At 41.2% G+C, this 11,923-nt stretch overlaps 1 pseudogene; it reads right to left on the reverse strand.

Moving 5' to 3' along the window:
* Nucleotides 1–552: 552 nt before the first annotated feature.
* LOC138920975 (lon protease homolog 2, peroxisomal-like) lies at nt 553–11,233 on the reverse strand (annotated as a pseudogene).
* Nucleotides 11,234–11,923: the final 690 nt, after the last annotated feature.

Here is an 11,923-nt window from a genome sequence, read left to right on the forward strand (position 1 = left end):
AATGAGTCTTAGGAATTGTTCCAAATTAGCACAGCAACACTCCCAAGGGGGTCTTTGGAAAGTGTCACTAACAAAGGAAACAAAGAGAAGATTCTGCTTCCCTGTCACCCATGAGACTTTCCTCCTTCCCCTGGAGGTACCAAGCCTGCTGGGCAGCAGCAAGAGGGACTTTGCCCACTGGAGGGGACAAAATGACTTCCTCCTAGGTTTTTAGGTTCTGTGGCTGCTCTGAAGATTAAGTTTGCATGAGACAAATTAACAAAAGAAAATAAATTGATTACACAGTAATTTAACTATGGCTTGAATTTCATAAAATATAAGACTCAAGAAGGTAGCCGGATGATTCAGATTTTTTCAATTTTTACCAATTTATTAAATTAATGTTTCTCTAATAAACACTAACTGCCACTTGAGTGAGGTTCATAATCATTCTTGTGATTGTGTTCACAAATTAGAGACAATTTACTTACCCCTACTGCTGTGAATAAAATCAATTTTGTCAGTGCTGTTGGCACGTCATAACTGAAAATTCTGTAAAGTTGAGATTTGGGCCTACAAAACACTATTTAAGAGAGCAGGTAGGTCTTGACAGTAAAGACAGCATCAAAAGCTTCATCCAGGCAGTTTGCTGTGACAAAACTTCAATGCTATTGTACGTCACCTGGGATTTCTTCAAGGTCTTTTTCATTCCTCTGAGAAATGATGATTCACTTCTATCCTGCTCTGTGTGCTGCCAGCACTTTTTCCTTAATTCACTGGAAGATCAAGACCCCTCTGAAATTTCTCCAGTCATAACTACATTTGAATGTAAAAGCAGCCCACTAAAAGGTGAGGCAAGACAAGTCACTGTGATAACTCCAGCATGGGGTCTATCTTTTGTGACAGCTCCAGCTGGAAAATGCACATGGATGTCTGTGTTGTTAAGATCAAAACTTCCAGAAGCACAGGGCAGATGGTATTTCTTGGCATTGCTGCAGAGCCTGCTAATAGCAAGATGGGCAGACTCTTCTCATGATATCCCCTAGCTGAGCAGGCAGAGTTAAATGACCTTCACCATCCATTCAACTTGCCTCCACAAATATGACTTCTCCACCTAAGGGAGTCCAAGCCAAACTTATTGCCATTCCTGGTTGACTCAAATGCCCATTTTATATATCTGGAGCCCAAAGATGTCTTTTGGAGCATAGAAATCAATCAAAATTGGCGTTTCAGGTGGTAGGGCCAAGTAACTGCTGTCATTGATAGATTCAGATTTTGCGTCTTCTAAGATGTTTTCTCTGTAAATTTCTTTCTCATTCACATCAAAATGGTCCAACTTGACTTCCTTATATTGTTCTTTTCCCACCTTCACAGCAACAGCTGGGCAAATGGCCCCAAACCAGCTATCCAGAGAATGACCCCCTGCCTCTCTGGTACACCTGGTGAAGATATGAAGAGGAGTAACCTGAGAGTCTGAATCTGCTGAGGACTCAGCCCATGTTGTTCCAGTTGCTTTGGGATCAATTGCTTGCTGGCAATCTATCTTCTCTTGTGTATACCCTGGCACCTGAATGTCCTCATCTGTCCAAGAGGACAGGTGGAGTAGTAGCAGTCGTATTGGCGATAGTTATTAAAATAACTTGGGAGAGGTTAAAGCCCACATTTAGAGAATGATTTGTGAAGCTATGGTTTTGTTCATGATCCAATACCTCAAGCAGAGCTGCTGCAGGATCACTTGGACACAATTTCTTCTAATTTGTCAACCTCATCTAATAGAAACACCAGATTGTTAACCTCAATGGTCTTCAAGTCATTGATTGTATGACCAGGTATACTGCCAACATAGGTGTGCCTGTGTCCTCAAATGTCAGACTATTCACGTTCTCATCCAAATACAATCTTGTGGAAATTTCGATCTAGAGTCTTGGCCACAGACTTTCCCACATTGTTTTGCCAACTCTAGGAGGGTCAGCAAAGCAAAGAATGGGCCCTTCAGATTGGTTTTCAGGTGTTTGACAGCCTAATATTCCAAAATTCTGTCCTTCAATTTTTCAAGGCAAAATGCTTGTTATTCAGAAGAATTTAGGCTTCTTGAATGTCTGGATGGTCAGTTGTACTTTTGTTCCAGAAAGTTCCACCATAAATTCTAAATAATTTCTAATCTGAACATATTCTGGCATTGCTTGCAGCATCTTTTTAGTCTTTTTCTCTTTTTGACACAGACCTAATGGGCTTCTTCTGACATATTGGATGCTCACTTTTTTTCTAGCATGACAATATCATAATTATCTTCTTCCTCATGTTCGTCTTTTAAAGTACCTAGGATGCGGGCCAGCCCGGTGGTGTAGCAGTTAAGTGCCCACGTTCCGCTTCAGCAGCACAGGGTTTGCAGGTTCGGATCCTGGGCATCGCTTGGCAAGCCGTGTTGTGGTAGGCATCCCACATATAAAGTGGAGGAAGATGAGCACGAAGGTTGGCTCAGGGCCAGTCTTCCTCAGCAAAAAGAGGACGATTGGTAGCAGATGTTAGCTCATGACTAATCTTCCTCAAAAAATAAAAAAAAAAAATAAAGTACCTAGGATGTGTGAAATCATATTGAGGCATATTCATATAATGCATTTATTATCATCCTTCTCACTTTTTCTGTTTTATTATTATTATTATATTTTTAGGAAGATTAGCCCTCATTAACATCTGCCACCAATCCTCCTCTTTTCGCTGAGGATGACTGGCCTTGTGCTAACATCCATGCCCATCTTCCTCTACTTTATATGTGGGACTCCTGCCACAGCATGGCTTGATGAGTGGTGCGTAGGTCTGCACCCAGGATCTGAACTGGTGAACCTTGGGCCACTGAAGGAGAACATGCAAACCTAACCACTGTGCCACCAGGCTGGCCCCAAGTTTTCTGTTTTTTTAAAGCAATTTCAATTCTTGCTTTTGTTTCACCAGCAGTGGTATCATCATCTTGGACAGTTCCTCCAGAGTCACAGTATCTAGAATTTGGAACATTTTTGTTGCTTGTTTGGATAAGTGATGTCAGAATGTCTAGTAAATCTTCCCTAGGAGAACTGTCTAAAAGACATCTCAATTTAGCAACTGCAGGGACATGTATATTCAACATTTCAATCAATAGTAGTTCATTTTTGTAGAACTCTTCTGATAATTCTCCTAGCTTCTCTTTAGTTTTACAGGTGTTGAAAAATTCCTCAAGGCAGCCCAACAGTTCCACTTTAACGACAGGATATGACTTATCTTTTAAATCCGTACCATCTGCAAACAGCACAGGCGTGTGGTCAACAAAAGTGAGTGGGAATTGGGCTGGGTACTGCCCACAATCTGAATCATCAGTGCAGATGCCCCAATCCTGTGCAGTGGTGGCAGATCCTGAGTATTGCTGGCCAGGTAGGTCATGCTGGGGATGAGACTTAGGATGGTGCTCTGCAGCCCTCGAGCAGGCATCTCCACACCAGCTGCCAGTTGCAAGTCCAGTCCACACTGGGTGCACATGGGGGAGCTTGGAAGCAGGAAGCCATCTGGGTGAACAGCAGCAGGAAGTGGCTGAAGAAAAATTATGGGAAGATGAGGGGAGAAAATGTATAATAAATAAAGCTTGCCTTGTTGTGCAGAAAAATCTCTCAGTTAAAAAAATTCTCTAGGGGTTGGCCTGGTGGTTCACTGGTTACGTGTGCACGTTCCACTTCGGTGGCATGGGGTTCCCCAGTTCTGATCCCAGGTGCAGACAGGGCACTACTTGGCACGCCATGCTGTGGCAGGTGTCCCACATATAAAGCAGAGGAAGATGGGCGTGGATGCTAGCTCAGGGCCAGTCTTCCTCAGCAAAAAGAGGAGGATTGGCAGCAGTTAGCTCAGGGCTAATCTTCCTCAAAAAAAAAAAATCTCTAGGGGCTGGCCTGGTGGCACACGGGTTAAATTCACACATTCTTCTTTGATGGCCTGAGGTTCACCAGTTCAGATCCCAGGTGCGGACCTACACAACACTTATCGAGCCATGCTGTGGCAGGCATCCCACGTATAAAGTAGAGGAGGATGAGCATGGATGTTAGCTCAGGGCCAATCTTTTTAAGCAAAAAGAGGAGGGTTGGTGGAGAATGTTAGCTCAGGGCTAATCTTCCTCAAAAAAAAAGTCTCTAAGAGTCATTCTCTTTCTGGTGCAGATGCTTTCACTAATGGAAATTTCCTTTATAAACATAAATTTCCTTTCCAAAGAGGAAGTCTATCCTTCATTTAAAGCAGTCAAGGTGGAGATCAAGAGTTTTTCCTGCATCTGCTGGCTCTCGATTGCTTTTGGCTCAAAATAATTTGTATGTCAAAGTACCATACTTTGGGGATCTTCAGCATTCCTTCAAGAAGAGCCAACTTGTTCTTGGAAGTCTCTGTCTCCTCCCCAACCCAGATGCACTAAAGATGTTAGGGGCCAACAACAAACAGGGTTCTGCCTCAAAAAGTTTTGGGGAAGCCTCTTCACCCTCAAAGTCCTGAGACACACTAGAGGGATAGATCACTGCTGGTTCTTCAGCCATTGAAAATAACATAAACAGCTCCATTCTCATAAATTTAACAACTTGAAAACAAGGAACAATTTACCAAAAATTTCAAACTAACAAAACTCAACCAAGATGATGGTATTTTCCTTGATCGGGTGCTGCTAGCCAAGCTTTTTGCCACAAAACTCAAGACTTGGATTCATGCAACACACCTGAAGAAAGCACAAACCCTGGGGGGAACTGTACATTATTTGGTGACTTAAAAATAAAGATTTCTCCAAATGGAAGCAGACAGTATCTGATGCGAAGGTTTCCAAGGTGTCTGGACCAGGTCTCTTGGAAGTTTGTCTGCCAAACCTTTGAGGATGACATGACACTTCAGATCATCTCCAATGCCTATGATCTTGATAACATGCAAACTTCAGGTAAAAAGTGCCAGAGAGTTCTCCCTCCTCTCACTCCGTGTTCCTCAAATGTGGCCACAATAGGTTTCCAATCTGTGTGTTTTTCCTCCAACCTGGGACATGACTCCCAGAGAAGGTCCTTCCTGGCATCGAGGGACGAGAGGCTACTGAAAGTGGAAAAATCTGACTGCAGATCAACAGTGCTTTCAGAGAAAGATCGCAATCAAAATGGGGACATGTGAAAGTTAATAAACGGAAACGTAGTTGAAATAGTGTTGGAAGGCTAATAGAGGGAGTTCTCATGCCCTATGTCAAAAGCGCAGTGAAACAGGAAGAATAAAGACTTTCTCTTCCTGACCAGTCAGAAACTAAGCCAAGGACAGACTGTCACAACTCTGCCGATGAAAAGCCACTGCCCTCAAGACTGTGTCCAATAGCCCCCACAGTTTTCCCCACTCTGAGATAAAAGAGCTTCTCCTCTCTTCCTTGCTGGGTGCTCCTGCATGGCTTGCCATGGTTGCTCACTCCAAATGGCTATTCTTTGCTAATCCCAGATAAACCAATTTTTGCCAGAGAAATAACTGGCTGTCTATTTGTTTAAGGGCAAGACTTGTTAATAAGCAAGAGATGTAGAGGAAACATTTGATAAAATCCAACTCCTGTTTGTCATAAAATTTTCTAGCAAGTTTGAAATAGATGGAAACTACTTTCACTTGTTGAAGGTCATCTACAGAAAATGCACAGTTGACATCATGCTTAACAGGGGAAGACTAAATGATTCTCCCCATAATAAGGAACAAGGAAAGCAATACCACTTTCACTATTCTTATTCAACAAAATACTGAAGCTTCTGGCAATAACAGAAGTAAAGGAAATAAAAGCCATAGAGTTTAGAAAGGAAAAAATATAACCATTCCTAGTTTCATTGTTGTCTGTGTAAAAAAACTCTGGGAATCTACAAAAAAAAAAAATCAGAACTAATACATGAGTACAAAAAGTTCACCAAGTACAAGATCAACACACAAAAGACAATTTTATTTCTACAACTAATGATGAACCTGCAGATGATAAACTTGAAAATGCTGTATTATTTAAAACCACTCGGAAGAACATGAAATATTCAGGCATATATTCAAGAACATGTGTACAGGATCTGATGCTGAAAATTATAAAATACCGATTACGGTAATTAAAGAAGATGCAAATAAATTGAGAGACTTACTATTGTCAAAGACAAATGCAGCAGAAATTAGTTAAAGTGGTGAAAGCAGATTTTATTCAGTAACGGCTCACAGAAGCTGAGCTGCGCTCAGATTTGTACGGAGGTGAATTTAGAATTTTAAAGAGGGAATGAAGGAGCAGGGTTCAGGGGCTCAGTAGAGTCAAAGAAGTGAAAAAGTACAAAGGTTGGTCAGTGTAACTGTGATTAGACCCACTGTGTTTGTTACTTTGCAGTTATCAAAGTTAGGATTCTATCCTCACTCAGAAGTTGAGAGAAAGAGTCTCTATCTGTCTTAATGATCGTATTTCAAAGGAGTGGCTCTTGGGTCCTTTAGAGAATTGTGAGAGATACATATCGACAGTTGTAAGCCCTCTTTAGTAAATACTCTAAGAAGGGGGATCAGAGGCCTATAATTGGGTGTTGACTAAAATAAATAGCAAATTTTTCTGTCAGCTTTGAGCTCTCAGGAAGGCATTTTAATGGTGGGCTGGAGTTATTCCTGTTACACAGCCTTATGCTGCTAGAAGCCACGCCAGAGTTTGGTTGAGTCTCCTCCTGGTGAGGGGGTTTGGAAGGAGTTGTTATGTGCTGAGAATTCTGCAGTCCTCACCATGTTACTGGATAGAATAATGAGTACAGGTCTCAATTATCCCCAAATTGATCTAAAGGACTAATCTTATTCTAATAAAAATTCCACCACAGTTTGTAGACAGAGACACCTTTTTCTAAAATTTATATAGAAAGGCACATAGCTGAGAGTAGCTAAAACAATCATGACAGGAATAATAATGAGGCAGTAAACACTTTAACAATATTTAGTATTGCCTTGTAGATAGTGTAATCACTGCATCATCATTTTCATTGTAGGACAGCTACATAAATCAATGGAATAGAGTAGAGAATCCAGAAATGGGCCACAGAGTTATACCCTAGTGATCTCTGACACCAAGAGTGAACCTTAATGTAAATTGTGGACTTTGAGTGATAATGGTGTGCCTATGTATGTTCATCAATTGTGAAAAGTATACTACTCTGATGAGGGGTATTGACAACAGAAAGGTTATGCATATGCGGGGGCAGGGACTACATGAGAACACTGTATATTTCATTAAATTTTACTGTAAACGTAAAACTGCTCTAAAAAATAACATCCGTTTATTTTTTAACAGGCAATACAAGAATACCTTGTGGTGATAAAACTAGTCATTATTTTAGCTGTGATGGATACACAAACTTGCACATCTGATAAAATTGTACAGAACTAAATACACAGGGGCAAATTAGTACAAGTAAAACTGGAGAAATCTGAATAAGATAGTGGATTGTATCAATGCCAACAAGCTGGCTGTGGTATCGTCCTATAGTTTTGCAGAATGTTATCATTGTAAGGAACTGGGTAAACTTTTGGAGTTATTCCTTACAACAGTGTGGAATCTACAATGATCTCACTATAAATTTCAATTAAAAATAGTTGGCAAATGGAAAGTCAGTCTATGTTCTAAGTTAGGAAGTTTCATTAAATGGTCAGTCCCATTACTTTATAAATTGAATATAATGCCAATAAAAATTTTAACGAGCTTTTCTGTTGAGTTACATAAATGATCCTACATGGAAAAAATAAACGCATAAGCTAAGCTAGGAAAATATGGACCAGGAAGAACTATGAGGGAGGAACTACTCTATCACACATTAAAAATATTGCAGAGACTCTAATGCAACAGGAGAGTATTGTTGCAAGTACAAGAAGAGGAGAGAAGGGAAAGGGAGGGGAGAGGGTGGCAGAGGTCAGGGGAGTGGGGGAGGGGTGGCCTGATTGGAAGTTGTTGACATGGGGAAGCAGGAGGTCACTAAGTAGAAGGCAGGCATCCTATGCGATGGTTTAGGGAGCATATGTGGCTTTCTCTGGCGGTCCTGTGTTGAAAGCAGAACGAAAGTTTTGGAAACTGGCAATTACTGACCAAGTGCTGACTGTTCTGTGCTGAATGCTGCAGGGCCTGTGACTTGGCTTCTTGGGATGTTTGCTCCCCACGTTGGGGGTCAGAGTTATACTGTCATATGTGATCTGGCCTTTGTCCATTTGTATATTCAGTCTCAAAATAACAGTCGGTGCACAAATTCATCAGTTAGCTCGTCATTAAAAAATCGTCTCTTGGAAAGTTAAACCTTCGAAAGTTAAAAAGATGAAAATGTTAAAAAGATGAAAGACGCCAAATAAGTTTTATAGATGAATAGGAAGAAATTGAATAAGAATCTCAAAATTATCCTTCAACAGATTAGGGTGTCATGAAACAGGTTTCTCAATCTTAAAGTCCTATATTAACATTATTTTCTAAAAAAGAAATTTGGCAAAATGAATTAAAGGACTTAAAACGTCCTTAACGTTGACTTCATGTTACACTTCTAGTAATTTACAATCAGGAAGTAATTCTAAATAGCAATACGTTTTATCTCCTAAATTGATTTTTTTGTGTTAAATTATTAATTAAAAAAAGAAAAAAAAGAAATCAAATCTCCAGCAGTGAAGTATATTTACTTGAGAATATATCATGCAAACTATGTTTCAGTAGAGTGTCATTTTTATTATCAGCATAGGAGAAAAGATGAGTTATGGCAGGGATTCTGCTCATGCTCAGTTATTTCCTTTACTTAACATTAAATCTTGAATAAAGTATAATGTCAAGCTGACTCATTTACTCCTTCATTTTAAAAGCTGAAGACTATTTCCTTGGTTTTTAAATAATGAGGTGTAAAGAAGGGGGTGAGGTGTTGAAAATAACTTCCACTGAGATTGACAGTAGCAACTGCTCTTGATTTTTTTTGAGAGTTGTGGGGTCACCCATCAAAGCAGGAATGCTATTTATGTTCAGAAATTAACAATCTGAATTTTATTAGAAATTTTTATTTTTATACATCCTCAAAAAGTAAACTTAGGAATTTATTTTAATTTTTATCTCTGTTGAGGTATGAGTAATAGACAAAAAATGCACACGTTTTCTATATGTGTATTGATTAGTTTGGACATATGCATACACCCATCATATCGTCACCACAACCAAGTGCTGAACACATCCATGACCTCCAAAACTTTCCTTGTGATTTTTGTGTGTTTTTTTAAGCTTAGGAATTTCATGGATTTTAACCTTATGCTCAGATAAAAGAGGGAGAAGGTGAGGTGTACATTGTTTCATTGTGGTACCTTAAGACGTAGACTTTCAACATACACATGACTTCTGAAAAGCAATATTTATTACTCTCAATGAAATATTTTCTTCTATTTCCTTCAAATATATGGCCTTCTTATTCTACCCCCCACCCACTTCCTTTTTGAGTAGGGACTCAGGAGAAATTTCCAATGGTGCAAACAAACAGGGTCCAAGGGGTGGCTGCCCCTCAGCCCTGCAGGCTTTTCCCCTGTGAGAAGCGCCCACTTTGCACGTGTGTGAGCCAGTGTGGAACAGGAGAGAGTATGTCTGCAGACTGGTTCAGCCTGCTAAGCCCCTTTGCTGCTTCTAACCTATGGCCACGAAAAAGGCTAAATGGAGGGAAATTAAACTTTGATGTGTTGATGATTGAAAAGGAAAGTGCCTTGCTCTCTAAGGGATAAAGTCATTTGGAGGAAAATCAAATAACTATCATAGTTATTTTTTCCTGTCTTATTTTTCCACTGAAGCCACTAGATATTTCAATCTTTCTGACTTCCTAACAGAATCCAGTAGTACTTTCCTTTTCTAAGGCCAATGAACTGTTATGTAAGGGGCTTCTATTGCTTTTTCCAAACCCTCCTGGGATTCTGTTTATCTACTGTTCGTTTTTCACCCCCTGCTTTTCAGATTGCTTTGTTCACTGTCCTTGTAAAATAAATGTGGCTCATTAAAATAACCAGCATTAATATGTATCTCTTTCACTGCATTTTATCTAATAAATATGCTGAAGATTTTCTGTGTTCTGCATGTGAATCCTTTGTTGAATATTGGAACTGGGACAATCTCTTCGCATCCTGTGACTTGCAAATTCCCTCTTGTAATGTGTCCGATGATGAACCGAAAACCTAAATTTTAATGAATCCCAGTTTACTGATATTTCTTTTATGGAGTGTGTGTGTGTGTGTGTGTGTGCGTGTCTTCTTTGAGAAGTTTTTTCTACCCTGTGGTCCCGAGGATGTTTTCTTATGTTGTCTTCTAGAAGTTTCCCCTTTAGGTCAAAGTGTCCAGGAATTGAGTTTTGTGTATTGTGAGGGTAGGGCTCAAGGTTTCTTTTACATCCATATGCTCATCTCTACGAGTAATAACAGGTAGCACTGGGAGAGGCGGACACAAGCCTGGGAGTTAGGGGTCCTGTATTCTCAGACTTACCCTCCCTTTAAAGCACCCTCTGAACTTGGGCAGGTGACTTTCCCAGTTCTCCCTCCTCTCAGACTCCTTCCTTCCTTTCTTCCTTCTATCCTTCATTCCTCCCTCCCTCCCTCCATTCTTTCCTGCCTTCCTTCTTTCCATCTATCCACCCGAGCATCTGTCCAGGTATCAATCTGTCCAACTGTCCTCCTGCCTGTTCGCCTGTTTGTCCTTCTTCTCTCCTTCCATCCTCTTTCCTCCCATCTCTCCAACTTCTCTTCCTTGTCTTTGTTCTTCCTGCTTTCCCTGTGACCATCCATTTGTCCACTCTTCCTCTGTCCATCCAGGTATCCCCTCTATCTGTGCCTCTACCTATCTCTTTGTTGCATCTCTCTTCTTCAAGCACACTGTCTCTCTTGGGTTCATCTCACTCACAGGCTCGAACATCCCTCTACTCACACAATCCCTCCTTCTGTCACTCACATTTATGGCTCACCTGTGAATGGTTGTCCTGGGACAGCCACTGTTGGAGTGCAGATGAGCCTGTGGGGCTTCACCCACTGTGTGGGGTCTCTGTGTCTCCCAGACGACAGCCCTTTCCACAGCTCCTGAGCTGGGCAGCATGTTCCTGCCTACTTCCTCATTGCTTGAGCAACCAGAAGCCACCACAGGCCTAGGGGGCCCCTCTTCCTTCCCCAGAGGAGCTCTCCAACCCCACACCTCAACTGACCAATTCTTACTGGGCAGCTGGGAAGCCGAGGTGTGCAATTCTGCTTTGAGGGAAAGCATGCTGATCACAAGGATTGTACCAATATTTCAATCTGATGCAGCCCTCAGAGAGCCCCTGGTCTTGTGAAAGTCACAGAAAATTCTAATACAAGGTGGGATGTTTTGAGGAGAAGCACCTGGCATCCTTTGGGTGGGAAGGGCTCTCTGGAGGAAGTTTTGCCCAATTGGGGTCTTTAAGAAGGAGTAGGAGTTATATAGGGAAATAAGGTGTGGAGCGTGTTCCTGGGAGAGGAAATTGCATGAGCAATGGCCCTGTAGGCAAAAACAGCATAGTGTATGGGAGAATTGACAGGAATTTGGTTTGCCTGAAGCACAAAGCCCAACTCAGAGTGAATGCATCAATGAGGCTGAAGAGTCAGCAGGAGCCAGATGTGCAAGGGCTTTGAGTGCCAGGTCAAGAAGTTTGAACTTAACCCTGAAGGCCTTAGGGAGCCATGGGTGATGCTAGAGCAGGAGTGTTCTAGTGAGATCTTCATTTCAGAAAAATGCTTCTAATGTTCAAGGCAGAGAACATCCTTTAGACAATGCATCCAGTGAGCATGTTAGGGTGCTGGTTCCGGTGAGAAAAGATAAGACCTACCTGGGACGTGAATGAACAGAAGGAATGCATTGAGGAGCAATCTGTAAGTGCAATTGGTGTTACTGGCAGGTGAGGGAGGAGGAGCTGAGAGATATGCTGGCTTCAACTTG

The sequence above is a fragment of the Equus caballus genome, chromosome 27, assembly GCF_041296265.1.
Source record: "Equus caballus isolate H_3958 breed thoroughbred chromosome 27, TB-T2T, whole genome shotgun sequence".
Taxonomy (NCBI): Eukaryota; Metazoa; Chordata; class Mammalia; order Perissodactyla; family Equidae; genus Equus; species Equus caballus.